The sequence below is a fragment of the Schistocerca nitens genome, chromosome 9 (assembly GCF_023898315.1).
Source record: "Schistocerca nitens isolate TAMUIC-IGC-003100 chromosome 9, iqSchNite1.1, whole genome shotgun sequence".
Taxonomy (NCBI): Eukaryota; Metazoa; Arthropoda; class Insecta; order Orthoptera; family Acrididae; genus Schistocerca; species Schistocerca nitens.
Genome location: NC_064622.1, coordinates 275,667,870 through 275,682,430, shown reverse-complemented (window position 1 = coordinate 275,682,430; position 14,561 = coordinate 275,667,870). Strand labels below are relative to the sequence as shown.

General features: G+C 44.0%; 1 long non-coding RNA gene and 1 pseudogene across 1 annotated transcript in view; both read left to right on the top strand.

The window, feature by feature from the left end:
* LOC126203165 (uncharacterized) overlaps window positions 1-14,561 on the top strand; it is a 480,838-nt gene that overhangs the window by 400,502 nt on the left and 65,775 nt on the right. The gene's annotated exons all lie outside the window — the stretch shown is intronic.
* Window positions 11,469-11,586, top strand: LOC126204673 (5S ribosomal RNA; annotated as a pseudogene).

The following is a 14,561-nucleotide window of genomic DNA, read 5'->3' as shown; positions in this document are numbered from 1 at the left end:
ATTAGTATAAACAACACAGTGATGGAAACAATGTTCAACATAATAGAAATTTGCCTCAAGTGAGGCACTGGAACACCACCGTCAGGAAACACGAATAACTGAAGAAAATAACAGCATCCTGCAATAGAATAAATAATCGTGAAATTCAAAGATCGCTCCTGAGGTTTATGGGAAGTTTTTTATCATCACTAGAGCAGATATTGAGGTTGATAATATCCCCCCCCCCCTCACACACACACACACACACACACACACACACACCACTGAGATAAGAGAAAACATGAAAGAAGTGGATAAAACTACAAAAAACGCCAAGAGTACAGTTGGGGGAATTGCAGATGCCACAACGTAGTAAATCCACAACCTCAACCAGTAGGTTAATGAATATTGGCATCGATAACTTTGATGTGTGGTGAAGACAACCAGTAAGATTGAAGTCAGCTAGCAAGCTTCAGCGCCTGCACACAGGCTGTACTCTAGATCATTAAGACTTTTGCCACTAAGTGTTTCCGCGTGGATTCGACTGGAGGGCTGCAACACATTAAAAAAGGATCTCGAAATGCTCGATGCCGGTAACATAGTCACATAAAATAGTGCTGGTAGATCCTACTCGTACAATCAAGTGTAGATCTACTCGTACAATCATGTATGACATCACGAGGAGTAAGAAATAATATCTATCATATGTAAAGGCAAACCAGTGGATGTACATATACCATGCGAACGGCTCTTTACCTTATTTACAAATGTATAATTGTTCCCACTAAAACAACTGATGAAACTGAGGTTTCGTGGAGTCATGTTTTCTAGATTTGTTTGTGGTACACTGGCTTTACCTCCTTGAGCCAATTAGAATTTCCCACGACGTGGCGGTAGAATGAAACTGAACCTCGTCATTTTCTACGTAATGGTGCCTGTGGACAAACAGGTAGGTTTGAAGGAATGGAAACGCCGGAAATCTAAGGAAGGAAAGTTCGCATTTGTGCTAACTTAACCTACATTTACGCAATAGCTCTGTACGTAATGAGGATGTACTCAGTTAAAGATAGCGATATGATGTAAAACATTCTACTGTTGCAAATAATTCGCTAAATTTCTTAACTGATGTAATTTTCTCCGTCCAGTTGATGCTAAAAGAACAATTTCGATTCCGACTCGGAGAAAACATGAAAAAGAATATTTCGGTTAGACTGACTAAGATCGCAGTGCAGTGGGTGTTTCTCATTATTACGGAAAGCCGAAATAAAAGAGGGACCCGACTGTAACTGCGAGTTTGATGTTGCAAACTTATAAATTCCTGTTCCAAACTTTCCGCCAAACTTGACCTGGCACTGAGTTCTTTGTGTTTTCACCCTTCAGGTGCCCCGAAAATGCAAAGCGTGTAAGGTTTCAGTTTAACGTCCTGTTTACTTACAACACTGCTTCTGATGAGTAAAACACGAGACTATTATAAATAGCAACGGCGCCTGGACAAAAATAAAATCCTTGTATTGCAAATGTTTCAAAAAGCGTGATTCACAAGCTAAAAGTGTGTTCGTCGCCCGGGGGCCAGGCTGAGGCAAATATTTACACCGCGTTTGATCGCTCAAGGCGTCGTTGCCTCCGTTGATGAAACACTCAAATATTTTTGCGAGGCCAATGTGGAAGGCTGCTGTTTACATTCCGCTTTCTGGCCATTCGCCCGGACCTGACTGCATCCTGGCTACTGGCGCTGAGTAAATATTGACGAACCAAGCGCGTATGAGGGATTGACAGGACAGTCCGTTGTTTTCTGTTGTGACGAGTGTGGTGGTACAACTCCCCTGTCTCCCACTGCCTGTACCAAAGGAAACTAAGAAGGTGATGGCATGTGGTGGCGCCTGGGAAGCGTCCGTTTCGATCCTGGTTACTGGCATGGATCAATCTGTAGATTCCACGTCGATTAATCAAAGCTGATCATGGGGATGAAGGTGAACAGGAACGGCCAAACTAGGTGAACAGGGAGGGCGGAATCACAGTTGTGACAATGGGAAGAGCCCAAATTTTCCTCATTAATCGAAATGTATTCTGCGTTTAAGATTTACAAACAAATGTAAAACGAATATTAAGCATTCAGATCGGGAAGAAAGAGTGCACTAATATTGAATATCCGATTATACATGTGATCAAGTATCATTTAAAATAAAAGTTGTGGAACTGTACCAATGAAGCCACTATAGAGTTGAGGCGAGCCAGGAAGAGTGAAAAATCAGCAATAAGGAGCAATAGTGGAACGTGATGGTATGTCACCTGTCCTGTGGTCCGAAGCATCTCGCCGTGTTACGCAGACGACGGCCCGCAGTTGTCTTATGATCGCATATACTACTTACATCACTTACGTCGCCGCGAGGGGTAGCCGCGCGGTCTTGGGCGTCTTGTAACGGTCCGCACGGCTCCCCACGTCGCAGGTTCGAGTCCTCCCTCGAGCATGGGTGTGTGTGTGTGTGTGTGTGTGTGTGTGTGTGTGTGTGTGTGTGTGTGTGTGTGTGTGTGTGTGTGTGTGTCGTCCTTAACGTCAGTTAGTTCAAGTTCGATTACGTAGTTCTTAAGCTTAGGAATCGATGACCTCAGCAGTTTGGTCCCGTAAGACCTTACCACAAATTTCCAAATTTACTTACGTCGCGCGAAAAAAATAGTAAACGTCGTACAATAGATCCTCGATTAACCGTTTGGGACAAGGGGAACGCTGAGGAGGTCGGATAAGCAGAGGAGAATGAAACAAGTCATTTGTAGAGCTTAAAACAATGTAATAACGAAATTAACTTAAAAATGCATTTATTATAAAGAAAATGGGAAATAAAGTTTTAGACCCTGAAAATCTATTTGAAAACTTAAAATGGTCTTTATTTCCATTTATTAAACGTTTACTTTGCTACTGCATCATTCCACTTCTTTGCTCACAATATGTACATAGCTGTAGCGGTTGTTTGTTGTTCCAAATGTTGGAGGACATTTCCGAAAGCTGCAGAGTTGCTGATGTTTTCTTATTTTTCCTTCTCCAGTAGCTCAACGCTGTACCGTTGCAAAACAAGATCGATGATCTGATCATCAAATTCTTCATTGGTAGCAGCAGCTTCATCATCTTTTGCTAACCATTCCTCTAAAACAGCATGCTGGATATTAGTCGGAATAGTTGGCTACGACAAACTTTTTCTTTTATGATAGGACCTAAAAGAGGATTCCCCTTAATGTCTTTCCTGACAAAAGTAAACCCTCACAACGTCATCCAAGAGCTCAACTTTCAATTCCGTCAATGATTTTCCAGTTTTTAAAGGATTTTCACCATCTACAGTGAACAAAAAGCTTAGAGATCCTTTCGGTTATTTTTCCAATCTTTTAATCGTTGCAGGCAGGAGTGGCCGAGCTGTTCTAGGTGCTTCAGTTTGGAACCGCGCGACCGCTACGGTCGGAGGTTCGAATCCTGCCTCGGGCATGGATGTGTCAGATGTCCGTAGGTTAGTTAGGTTCAAGTAGTTCTAGGGGACAGATGACCTCAGTAGTTAAGTCCCATAGTGTTCAGAGCCATTTTTTTTAATCGTTGTCAGAAATGTGTGAGAGTTCCTAAGGAGCCAAACTGCTAAGGTCATCGGTCCCAAGACTTGCACACTACTTAAACTAACTTATGCCAAGAACAATACAGACATCCATGCCCAAGGGAGGACTCGAACCTCGGCGGGAGGAGCCGCGCAGCCCGTGACATGGCGCCCAAACCGCACGGCCACTCCGCGTGCCTTTGTTGTCACTCCAACACACATTTCGGAGGTTAATTTAGTAGCTGTCACACCTTTGTCAAGTCTTTGCAGAACACTTAGCTTCTGTTCGATTGTGCCCACAAGTTTCCTTTGATGATTTTTAGCCATATTTACAATCGCCAACAATTCTTGGTCAGTGCACTCCGCAGACGGATGGTCGGACCCAGGGTCGAACAAACGGAGGACTCACTTAATCGAAGGCCGGATACAGAGGTTCTACTGTTCTTGACGTTCAAAGGCTCTCACTACTCCCGTAAACGCGTGAGGCCTCAAACTGGAGCGGACTTTCACCAACATGGCGCTTACCACGAGGTGCTCTGTGACGGACACTGGCTGCGCGGACGCTACGTGTTGACTGCTCCAGGGCACCGACAGGAGGTGAGGCTGAGTGAGCATGCTTGGTCCTATTTAAAAAAAAAAAAAAAAAAAAGTTAGACTTTCAGGATAGCCACTATTGTATATCTCCACCTTAAACGGTTGTTCCTACAAAAAGCTGTCTTTTAAGATAGTTCTGATAAGTAACGGCAATCTGTTTAGATTGCCGTTACCCAACTGATCCTAACCACCAACTACCTCCCAGGAAGGTGTCGATGCGCTCCTGGCGTTCTTCTTCAAAACAAGGAGCCCCTCTGTCACCACCGTCTTGATAACCACACATCATTACAGTTTGAAAGTCGTCACGTTAAAAATAATCTCGCCCAAAATTACCCCTGTACGGAGGTAATGACGCTACGTAATTTCCGTCTCACTCTCGTCTGCTTGACACACAACATCGCGAGGCAGAGTTTTTTATAACTTAATTCCGTAACAAAGTAATGGGGTGAAGTGGAAACACGATTCGCGCGTCGTGGCGCTTTCCGTGCCTCGTGGAGATGTCAGTTGTTATCCCAACTGCACCCAGACTGTAAACGACGGGATTCACAATCAGCTTCCACTTGGCATCCATTAGTGGATAAAGACCAACTGCAGATCATATTGTCCGCTATTCGCTGTCGTGTTGCTCCTGCATGGTTCCTGATTACATCTGCCCACCTTCCATTAGGTAACTCTTCTGTCTTTTCTACGTGTACGTTCTCAGCAAGCCACCTTACTGTTTGGCGGAGGGTACTTGTGGGCCAATGTCACTTTTCGAGACCGAATGGTTGCGGGATGAACGTTTGTTGGTAAGCCTCCGTGTCAACTGTAATAACTATAATTTTAGCTTCATGGTCTTTTTGTGAGATATACAGATGAGGAAGGAATACAAGGTGTTTCAGGAGCGCAGCGACAGACTTTCAGGGATGTTAAATCATACAAAAACGTTTGTATGTTGTTACGGAACATTTTATACTTTCTGTCCGCCGTTTGAGTTCACGCGCACCGCCACCTAGAGGCCTGCTGCGCAGCTCCCAGTTATGGTAAAAACTATGTAAAGCCAACATCGAATACAAATTCCTTCATTTATAAATAACCTGATTCGACAGACTTAGCTGTCATCTTCAGGTCTGTTACATAATGGATATACAGATGATGATGATGATGATGGGTTTATGGGGCGCTCAACTTCGCGGTCATCAGCGCCCGTACAAAGTCACAATTTTTTCACAATCCAATCTATCCACTGTCAAGCATGATGAGGATGATGATGATGAAATGATGAGGATAACACAAACGCCCAGTCCCCAAGAAGAGAAAATCCCCAACCCGGCCGGGAATCGAACCCGGGACCCTGTGATCCAGAAGCAGCAACGTTAGCCACTAGACCGCGAGCTGCGGACGTGAATATACATGGAATATATCTCATATCATGAGTTATAACGTAATACTCGAGATAGAAGTTTTGGTTTGGAATTACAATAAACTAATATGGAACTTTACATTTAAAGACCTTCAAAATTTGTATTATAAAATGTGTTCATTTTGAGTTGGACCTCACATTTTATAACAAAAATTTTTGAAGTTTTATAAATGTACGGTTCCATTTCTGTTTCTTGTAATGCCAACTCATAACTCATCATATGAGATATATTCCATGTATATCCACTATGTTACAGACCTGAAGATAACAGCAAAATCTGTCAAAACTGGTTGCTTGTAAATAAAGAAATATCTATGCCATCTTAGCTCTAGAAAGTGTGTATAGGGTGAAACAGATCACCCATTTTGATTTCTCAACGTGAGAAAATTCAACACTAATGAAGTTGTTCCGTGGATTCGTATCAGTCCTGACACTCAGCTTGTGTTGTAATACTGTAACTTCCGTGTCGGGCATCTTACTAGTCGTGAATTCAAGTTTTCTTGCCGTTGCTTTTCAAAAAATGGTTCAAATGGCTCTGAGCACTATGGGACTCAACTGCTGAGGTCATTAGTCCCCTAGAACTTAGAATTAGTTAAACCTAACTAACCTAAGGACATCACAAACATCCATGCCCGAGGCAGGATTCGAACCTGCGACCGTAGCGGTCTTGCGGTTCCAGACTGCAGCGCCTTTAACCGTACGGCCACTTCGGCCGGCCGTTGCTTTTCAATGAAACATGGAAGTATGGATTTGACGAGCTAACTGACGTCATCAGGTGTGACGGTGATACTAGAGGAAAGGGGGGGGGCAGCTCTTCGTATCTGTGCAAATCAATGCCCTAACAGGAGACGGCCGCACCACAGTATCTTTGCTGCAACTCAGAGACGCTTGCGGAAAACGGAGTTTGCGCCCCCAGCATGTTAGTGGTGGTAGGCGTTACGTGAGACCACCAGATTTTGAGGGTGAAGTGATCCGTACATTTAGCAACGAACATTTAAGCAGTTCCCTCTCTACAGCGCCTACTAAGGCGTATGTGTTTGGAGACTACTGCAAGAGTACAACCTACGTGCGTACCATATTCAAAGGGTGAAGGTTTTAGGACAAACTGATCACCAATATAGTACGCAGTTCGTGCAGTGGTTCGTACACCGACGAGTGGAGGGATATACAAAGTCAACAGCAAAAGAGGATGGTGCAGATATTTTCCATTAACCCTTATTGTTTTTTTCTTATTTTTTCATTTTCCCAGTTTATCGATCAGAAAATTCCTGTAAGAAGACTGAGACTAGTTTTGGTGGTAAAGAACCTCCTAGCCAAACACACCTTTTAATTTTGAACGTAAACTGTCACTACATTTACGAAGTCTGGTGCTGGATGCTGTAGCATTCTCTGTATATTCCTCAGTAAGCTAATATAATTTGAATAAATAGCAACTATGCCAGGTCGGGACTTAAATCCGGACCTCCAGATTATCCCAAGTTTTGAAATGTTGTCGCATGTTTCTTACTCCAGTCTCGGTGGTAGGGGGGGGGGGGGGAGGAAAAGCTGGACAGTTGGTCACATTTAGTCGTCACTTTCGGTGCGAAATAGACTCGAAAACTGTTTAAATTTCACCTTGCCTGTCCGCTTACGATAAGATATGAGTTTCTAGTCTTGTCATTTTACCTCGATATTTCTCCTTTTTAAGTTTCTACAGCTTTTAATATTATGCTTTAATGCTTTATGCTTTAATATTATGCTTTTATTTTCAATCCTGCTTTACAGTGGGATCTGCCACACACTGCAATATGTTTTGAAAGAGATCCAAATATTTCGTCACACAAAATTCGAACAACTGCGAGAGGCAGACCCCACTACAAAGTGGACTGAAGTACAGTGCTCTCCGTGACTAATTGCTAACAACTGGGGGGAAAAACCGTAAGGGTAACATCGTGTTGCAGACGTGTAAAGCATTCTTGAAAGAGAATTTCCTACCCACTTCTTTTATGGCATGATAATATAAAGCAGGCCCACTTCCAAGCAATATGTCTGACAAGACCACAGCCATCCTTGACCAACTGGAGCTTATGCGTCTGTAAAGACTTCAATATGCGCCACATTTACTGGCGCGACAAAGGTTCCACCAACTTGTTCGTAAAATCGAAACCATCGTGTCGGCTTCTGCCTACGGCGTTAGTGGACGCGGTACAGAAAAGCATGTGGTCAATAGACTGCTGCGTAACCATTGTCAGTTTTACGACACTTGAAACCGCTACTTCTCACTCAAGTAACTCCTCAGTTGGTCTCCCGAGGCTGAGAGCTGTCCATTTCAGGCGTCCTCTTCCCCCCCCCCCCCCCTCCCCGCCCCCCTTAAGGAAAGTGTGACTCAGTTTCAGAAGAATAACGGACCAAACATTCAGTAGATATGTATCCTACTGGGGAAAAGGGAACTACAACTCAGTGTAGAATCAGAACTATGCGTCGTTTCTCACGAATCTTCACTTCATTGATAGCTGGAGGCTAGGCTAAATGCAGACTGAAATGTTCCGTAGACCGCCCGGGACTCGGTCCCGCGACCTATCATTTGCTTTATGACTAGGTCGTGAGGCTAGACATCAGAGTTATTGTCCAGATACTCATGGATGAAAGACGAAGTGAGATTGAAGCTGTCAAAGCAAAAGCAAGGAATGTTGGACCCTGTTTTCAAATGTTCCATTACAAAGGAAACGCCAGTAGCACTGTTTAAGATTAAAGTCCTCGCCACAGCAAAAATGAGTGATTTAAGCACTAGCGCCAGTGAGCCTGAGAAACCGATGGAATTGCTAAGATTGAACAAAATTCCAGGCCCGATGGCATCCCTACCAGATTGTGTACAAAATTTGCTTCTCAGTTAGTCCCTCTTTTAACCATATCATACACCACTGGGACTAAAAACTGACTCCAGTAGTTGGAAAAGAGCACAGCTCACACCCTTCTACAAGAAGAATGGTGAGAATCATCGACAGAAATACCATCCAATATCTTGGACATCTATCTGTTGTAAATATAGATAAATCCTTATCAGCACTGGGAATCGAACCTATGACTTCTGCATGGTCTTTAGTTAAGCTGGCCATTAAACTAGCTCTTGTGATGTTCCCTCCCACCACCACCACCACCATTACTATCACCGTCACCATCTATTAACTTCGCCAAACAGTTTATACGGATCCTATATTCGTGTTCAGAGGAAGCCTTTTTTCCAAACTTCGAATTTTTTTTCCGATTTAAGCATGTAAGATATGACAAGAAATTTCGTCAAACTGCGTTGTCCCTGCTAACGACAGGTAATTTTCGCTCATTATTGTTTATTTGGAAAATTTTGTGTGGTTTACAGCATAGTGGACCCACGTGATGTATTAATAGGTATTTTACGTTAAAAGCTCTCCGTCAACTTTGGACGAACTACATGCATCACATGAAATAACAGCCGTCAGCGTCCTCGTGCTGTTAGGGTTGCAATACGCTGAGGTCTTCTTCTGAATCCACCAACCTCTAGATGTTACTCGGTGTGGAGAGAGGTAGCCTGTATAAGGAACCCCGGCACAGGCCCCCTGGTGGAGCTGTTTAAGATTAGCCTCACTGTCATCCGCCGCCCGCCCACGGGCCTCGCGGCTTCATCCTCCTCGCTGGCTGCCCGCTGATTACCGTCCATCCCACCGAGCGCGTGACCTGATTCGACGTACGTGATGTGACTTGCATCGTTGGCAGTAGCCGCGCTCTATATTTGGCAGTGACGCGGTTCACTTATAACAGTGCTTTTATCTCGCTACACAGCCACCGCAGGTTATTTCTAGTATCTGTCGCGGTATTTATACTCCTGTATGCACAATGTGGTCGGGTTATTTATGCGATCGTTCATCTTCGCAAAACCATACATACCTTTCATAAACCATAAAATTATGCGTTAAAAGGAAAACTCTTTCACTCTACACGACTGCACTAGTTTCCTTTTGCCAGTCCGGCGATAAATATGGGAAACTGTCAAAGTCTTCCATATCACCAATTAGCTCATATGCAGTACGTCGCACTCCAATAGTGTTCCTGGGAAGGAAGGAAGGGAGGAAGGAAGATTGAGGTTCACCGTTCAGTCGACAACGTCATTGGAGACTGAGCACAAGCTTAGTCTGTGGAAGGGTAGAAAACGAAAATATGTGAGGAGAATTTGACAGAGCACGGAAATATCTATGTGGAAACAAGACGCCTGGAGTAAACGACAGTCCCTCAGAATTACTGAGTTCCTCGGAAGAGCCAGCTATGACAAAAGTATACCACCTGGTGTACGAGATACATGAGACAGGCGAAATTCTCTCAGATTTCAAGATGAATGTAGTGATTCTTCTTCCAAATAAGCCATGTACTAACATGTGGGAAGATTATCGAACTGTACCTTTATTATTTAATGGTTGCAAAATACTGGCGCGAATTGTTTTCAGAATGAATCTGACCTCAGGGAAGGTAATTTTGGGTTCCGGAGGAGTGTAGAAACACAGGTGGCAATAACGACTCTTCGACTTGAGTTAGAGGTGAGATGAACACACTCTTCGAGATTTTGAAGGTATCAGGGTTAAAACGCAGGGAGAGGAAGGTTATTTACAATTCGTGGAGAAGCCAGACTGCAGTTCGAAGAGTCGAAAGACACGAAAGGAAAGCAGTAGCTGAGTTGTAACATGTCCACAACGTTTTCCTTCCTATAACTGAATATTCATCCCAAGCACGTAGTTACTGTTGTAGAAAACAGTTGCTCAATATTCCGTTACTTTATAGAACAATGCCAGGTTCGTGATCCTTAAGCCTTCTATATCACGGTACTATGATATACCAGCCAGTTTTCCAAAATAGAATCAAGGATCCCCAAAGTACGCTTGTGTGGGAAGGGGGAGGGGAGAGGGGGTGGCATGTACCCTACAGTCTTTGCCTCCACCTAATAAACACATCGGACAAAAAATTATTCACTCCCAAGATACACACTCAAATACCGCGCAAAAGCGTCTTTAGTTTTGCTAATCGCATCAGTTCGTGGAGCAACAGAATTTAGAAGTTTCTTCATGTGTACCATATCCAGTTGAAGCTACTCACTGATGCTTAGATTCTGTAGAGCTACCAATTTGCAGGCATGCTGACTACTAAGTTGTACTCGCTGTTCCAAATAGTTCCACACATTTTTGATAGGATAATATCAATAATTTTTGATGGGATAATATCGATAATTTAACTGGCTACTCAAGCTACGATAGGATCCTCAGTGTTCGTCAAACGTATGTGTATGCGTATGCGGTCACGGCATTCGGTTTTTCTGGAAGACAAGAGTCTCCACAGCATACTCATCATAAAGATGCAGAGGAAAGGAAACACACAGTCACCAAGAAAGTTGAAATTGACGTCCTGGTTCACGTTCACGATAACCTGGAACCTGAAAAGATTGTACCCTAGTGATGACACGAAAAGCATTCTCAAAACATTACAGAAGCGTTTAGAGACTCGTCGTACCACAGTGCACGTCTCCAGTCAGGCACTGTCCCGTTACTAAGTTATTTGTCTTCTTTGAAGGCGTGCATGTGCCGGTGTGAGTAACGGCCTTCCCTGAGGTGCACAGATCCAGTTCCTTTCGCATTGTCGGAAACAGGTTGAGAGGGGCCGCATTCACTGACACCAGCAATTCTTGTCGGGGTTGAATCCGATTGGGATCCAAACGGCATGACGCTCGTCTCCAGGTGCTGCCTGTTACGATCTTTTTACAACGGCTGTGCTTACACCCTGTTACGTGGCTGCAACTGATGCACTTTTGGTCGTAGACACGTTGGACAGTCCACGTTGGCACACCAAGAAACTGGGGCACATACACACAACTTCACTGCCATGATTTGCGTCAGCATTGATTTCACGTGACCTTCTGGTATAAGTCCAACGGCCTTGCCGCAGTGGTAACACCGGTTCCCGTCAGATCACCGAAGTTAAGCGCTGTCGAGCTGGGGTAGCACTTGGATGGGTGCCCATCCAGTCTGCCGAGCGCTGTTGGCAAGTGGGGTGCACTCAGCCCTTGTGAGGCAAACTGAGGAGCTACTTGATTGAGAAGTAGCGACTCTGGTCTCTAAAACTGACCTACGGCCGGGAGAGCAGTGTGCTGGCCACATGCCACTCCATATCCGCATCCAGTGACGCCTGTGGGCTCAGGATGACACGGCGGCCGGTCGGTACCGTTAGGCCTTCCAGGGCCTGTTCGGACGGAGTTTAGAGACCTGGTATAAGTTGTCAACCAACTACAGCATTTCAAAGCGCCCAATTTGCCTTTGTTAAGAAGGTGATTAAAGTTCTGGATGGTGAGCTGTATAGATAGCTGCAGTATTCTACTTGATTCCCTATTATTGGCGTTTACCAACTTAATAACTGTGTTATTTGCACCGAAAAGGAGGCGTTTCTTGTAAAAGTTACGTACACCATCCAGGTTGTTATTGTGTTGCAGCTGAATTTATTCAGTTTTTTTTTTTTTTTCTGTGGTATGATATGGCCAGGTCTTAGGCAATAGCGAATTTGCGATCTGGTAGTGCACATACACTGAGGTGACAAGTCATGATTGCTATATGCCCATATAGAGATGGCGGTTGTATCGCGCACACAGGGTATAAAAGCGCAGTGGTTTGGCGGAGCTGTCATGTGTATTCAGTCGATTAATGTGAAAAGGTGTCCGACGTGATTGTGACCGCACGACGGGCTCTTAAAAGACTTTGAACGGTAAGTGGTAGTTGGAGCTAGATACATGGGACAATCTTTAGGGAATTCAATATTCCGAGATTCACAGTGTCAAGTGTGTGCCGAGAATACCAAATTTCAGGCATTACCTCTCATCAAGGACACCGAGAGCAGCAGCATTTGCATAAAGTTGCCAGTGCTAACAGACAAGCAACACTGCGTGAAATATACTGGTTGAATCCTAGACCACTGGAAAACCGTGGTCTGGTCAGATGAGTCCCGTTTTCAGTCGCTAAAAGCCGATGGTAAGGTTCGAGTTTGGTGCAGACCTTACGAAGCCATGTACACTAGTTGTGAACAAGGCACTGTGCAAGCTGGTGGTGGCTCCATAGTGGTGTGTGGGCTGTTTGTACATGGAGTAGACTGGGTGGTCTTCTGACCCAACTCAGCCGATCTTTGGCTGTAAATGGTTATGTTCGGCTACTTGGAGACCATTTGCGGCTATTCATGGACGTCATGTTCCCAAACAATGATGGAACTTTTATGGATGACAATGTACCTTGACACCGGGCCACAATTGTTGGCGATTGGTTTGAACAACATTCTGGACAATTCGAGTGAGTGATTTGGCCCCCCAGATCGCGCAACACGTATCCCATCGAACATTTGTGGGACATAACCGAGAGGTCAGTTAGTCCACAAAATCCTGCACTTGTAACACTTTCGAAGTTATGGACGACTTCAGATACAGGTTGGCTCAGTATTTCTGCAGCGGACTTCCAACGACTTCTTGAGTCCATGCCATGTCGAGTTTCTGGACTACGCCCTGGAAAGGGAAGTCCGACACGATATTAGGAAGTATCCCATGAATTTTATAACCTCAGTGCATACCTCTCTGTTAGGTGTCAAACGAAAGGTTAGACGTTGTTTAGCGATGTACGCTTATACCAGCCAACGTTTTCTGCCGTCTCCATTAGCTATAAACCAGACGTTGCTTTCAAGTTAACACATTCATGCATCAGTGATCTTTGTTATCTCGACGACATGTCTCAAATCATGCTGTAGAGATATGATCTATAAATGCTCTCAAACGACTTTTACAGAGAACACAGTAAATAGGTCGGTCTCTAGTTCGTTTAGGTTTACGCGGCTTCTGGATGGCTACTGCTCTGACTTGTTACCAGATTTTAGGGATACACTTTCATTCATCGTGTGTAGTCTTCCTATCCCTAACGACTGTTAGTAGCGCAGATTATCCAGATACAAGCAAGTCCTCCAACTGTCGCCAAGCAATGAAAGAATACGCTGCTTTTATTCATGTGCACGATTTTGTGCGGGACAATCTGTAACCTCAAGCGCGTGAGCCACAGTAGAATAAAAACAGTGGAGAATTAGAATAAACGGCGTAAGAATTACTTAAGGTCTGTTTGAGAAAACAATTAAGAGTATTACGATGTAAGATAAAAGTACATTTGATAAACTATCATGAAGTAAAATAAGAAACGGTGCAACTGTGCCACGAACATAGACACCAAAATTTATTTTGATGTTCTATCAGTACACAGTGTAATAACTTAATATCATTACGATTTGGGTGCAAGAAACCGTATATAAATTTTCGTAACTGATATTAATCGACTGACATGTTCAGAGTATGCGGCGTCTTAAAGGTATAACAGCATTGCCTGATAAACCATTCATAGAAGTTTAAAGATAAAGGAGGAAATATACTCAATCATCAGCTGTGACACTCATTATGTAAACAAGATATAATAAGGTCGGGATTAACTGTAATCACGTTTTCCATTTCTGACAGTTGTTCGCTCCTTTATGGGCTTTGGAGACGAAATAACAATTCTTATGCTCTGTTGCTATCTTACTTTCGGAGTCGGTTACCTTAAAACGAATGAGAGAGGAATCTACCAAAACCATTGCAGTCAGCACGCATGAGGCCCTTGAGTAGACATCAACAAATTTAGTCTTTTCTCCGACTCGTCATTTTATAATAAACATTTAAGACATAGGCGGACTTGTCCTCGGTCCAGTCACATTAACGTGACCACCGCCTACGTTCGATGTCAACGTGCAGTAACCACTCACAGACAGCAGGTTGCAGCATTTTTTAGCAGTGTAGGGAGACGCCTAAAACATTTCAGTCCTTGTTGTAATGCGGAAACGGAGCTATTTATCTGACGTACAAAAGGGCATGATCATTGGCTTTCGGGCCTAAAGTGGAGGCATTTCCGAAACGGCCGTGGGTAAAGTATACCGTGAATGGCAAAATGGCGCTATCTATTACGGCGCCG